Below are 3,074 nucleotides of genomic sequence, written 5' to 3' on the forward strand. Positions count from 1 at the left end.
CATATGGTTTTACCTTTACACCAACCACAATTACCTAAATTTCGGTCAGTACACCTTAAGTTCCTAATCGAATTATTACCTTCCATGAAAACACATTGTTCTTTTTTTCTCTGTTTGTGAAAGTGGTGCATGCTAACTGTGGAAGGAGGAAATAAACATGACTCAAAATGCCACTGCTTTATAATACTCTTAATATTTAGCATAGCTACAGTCCTCCATGCCACACATTCAGATATGCAAAAAATTTTACTCTTTCATCTTTCTTTTTGTAACTATTCTTCCATTACGATGTTGAATCCCCATTTCACCAGACTGTCAGGCAGACAAACCTGACTGTGGCCGTTAGGCTTCTGTCATGCTTCCTGGGTCATATACAGCATTAAGACACCACTGTTGTCGATCAGATAGGATTCTGCTGAAGAGTGATCACGATTGGTTGTTGGCATGATCATTGAAAGAGTCAGGAAGAGTGAGAATCATAAAATGGCACACACATGGCCAAAATAATTTATTTGCACTGAAAACAAAGACAAAGGCATTTGAAAATATATTGACGTGGAACAAATTTTTTCTATGGCTGCACTCATTGTTGAAGAGATTTTTATATAATCATATAATCTGTCCTACAATTTCAAGTGTTGGTTTCTTAAAAGTGGTATGAAAACTTTAACATGTTTGTAATCTGAGTGTGAATTATTTTAAATTTTTACATATAGTACCACCTGTGTATAATGCAACAGCAGTCTGTTTTTAGAGACTCATCTTTATTCAATCTTTCCAAATCATCAGCTTTGTTTTTGCATAATAGCAGGCACTTTTCACGCTTGAATTCTATCTGTTTATATAACATTTAATTAAATTATTTAATTGAAACAATACGTTCAAGCAGCATAAAGAGATCTTTGCACATTTATGTAACTCACTCTTGGTAAACAAATAGTTCGAAAGGTGAGGTTGAAAATAGTGAGCCTAACAACGTCAAGTAGTCTGTGTGGGGTGCAATTCTGTGACTGATTTTTTGAAGGAAATAATGGTATTCGGTTAATTTGGTGAGTTGGTTAAACAAAAGTTAGCTAAAAAAATCCTGTCTATTTCTCATCGAGTCATTGTTTTAATATTTTTTTAAGTTTATTTATTTATTATTAAGAGAGAAAGAGAGCACAAGCTGGGGAGGGGCAGAGAGAGAGGGAGACACAGAATCTGAAGCAGGCTCCAGGCTCTGAGCAGTCAGCACAGAGCCGGATGCAAGGCTCCAATCCACAGACCCACAGACTGTGAGATCATGACCTGGGCTGAAGTCAGACACTTAACCAACTGAGCCACCCAGGCACCCCCTGAGTCATTGTTTTAACAGAATGCATACATACATGTAAAAATCAGTGACTGCTAACATATACCTTCTATATTGAGCTTTTAGAAACCTGCCCATGCATTTTTCTTTTACAAACAATTAGATCTCCTTATGCCTATGTATCTTATTTCTATTTAATATCTTATAAGACAGATAAACATTTCTGGGACAAAGTCGGATAATTAGGACAAAAGTATCATGATTAAAATTCTAATTATTTCAGTAAATTTGACTCTAGAGTTTCACATTCCCCCCAATTTTTTTCTATGTGTTGTCATATATAGTTTTTCATATTAAGAAGTACCTTTATGCTGCTTTTCGAAGACCTTTTTTGCCTTCAGAAATGTTGCAGTTTTGGTCAAATGTTATATTCAAATAATACTTTGCTTTTTTCCCCTTTTACCATGATAGCATTAACTTGTTATCTAATATTATTAATTATTAACACAATTAATATATATTAAACAACTCTGCATTTCTGAAAAACACCTCATGTGGGAGTATCCTTTTGATACAGTGTTGAGTTTTCTTTTCTAATATTTCATTTATAATTTTAACATCTATTTTTTATAAATAAACAGTTTATTTTATTAAATGTGGTTAAGTATTAGTACTTAAATTATAGTAGGTTTGGGATACGTAAACATATTCCAACATGTGGAGCAATTTGTCAAAGCATAGAGATGATCAACTCTCAAAATTTTGGGGAAACACTGATGTAAAATCAGTTATTTCTGATGCTTTACTGTAACCTATTTATTTTAGGATCAACTTGTCAACTTGTATAAAAAAGAAAACTGGGATTTTGACAGGGATTGCATTTATAAATTCATTGGTCAATTTGGGGAATATTGCCATCTTAATATTAAGTCCTCCAACCTAGGAATATGGCTTGTCTTTTCATTCAACTAGGTCTTTAATTTTTTCCACAATGTTTTGTAGTTTTCTGAGTAACAGTTTGTCTTTCTTTTTTTAAATGCATATCCAATTATTTTCTTTTTCCTTTAAGTTTATTTATTTATTTTGAGAGACCGTGCATGCCCACAAAAAGGAGCAGAGAGAGGGAGAGAGAGAATCCCAAGCAGGCACCACGCTGTCAGCACAGAGCCCAACTCGGGGCTCCATCTCACAACTGTGGCATCATGACCTGAGTCGAAATTAAGAGTCAGAAGCTTAACAGACTGAGCCACCCACGAGCCCCTTGTATTCTTTTTCAATGCTATTGAACATGGAATTATCTTCAATTTTTAGAATGTAATTGCTTGTAGATAGAAGTACAATTGATTTTTGTGCATTTTCTGGTATGCTGCATCTTGCTCAATTAATTTATCAATTCTAATAGCGTTTTAGAAGGATTTTATATATGCTAGTTTGCTACACATGCAAATAGAAATAGTTTTACGTCTTCCATTCCAATCTGGATTCATTTCTTTTTTTTTTTCTATTTTTTTTTTTTTTTGCCACTTCAAACATGCTACTAAGAATCTACATTGTATTTTTCATTGTGATTGTTGCATTTTTCCACCCCTGAATTTCTCTTTGGTTTTTTCTAATAATTTCTATATCATCACTGATTTTTTTTATTTGATGAGACATTGTCATCACCTTTTCTTTAGTTCTTTAAGTATGGTTTTCTTTAGTTCTTTGAATAGATCTATGGTTGCTGCTTTAATGCCCTTGTGTGCTAAGCTCATTATCTGGGCCTTTCAAAAGCAGTTTATAT

The sequence above is a fragment of the Felis catus genome, chromosome C1 (genome assembly GCF_018350175.1).
Source record: "Felis catus isolate Fca126 chromosome C1, F.catus_Fca126_mat1.0, whole genome shotgun sequence".
NCBI classification, from domain to species: Eukaryota; Metazoa; Chordata; class Mammalia; order Carnivora; family Felidae; genus Felis; species Felis catus.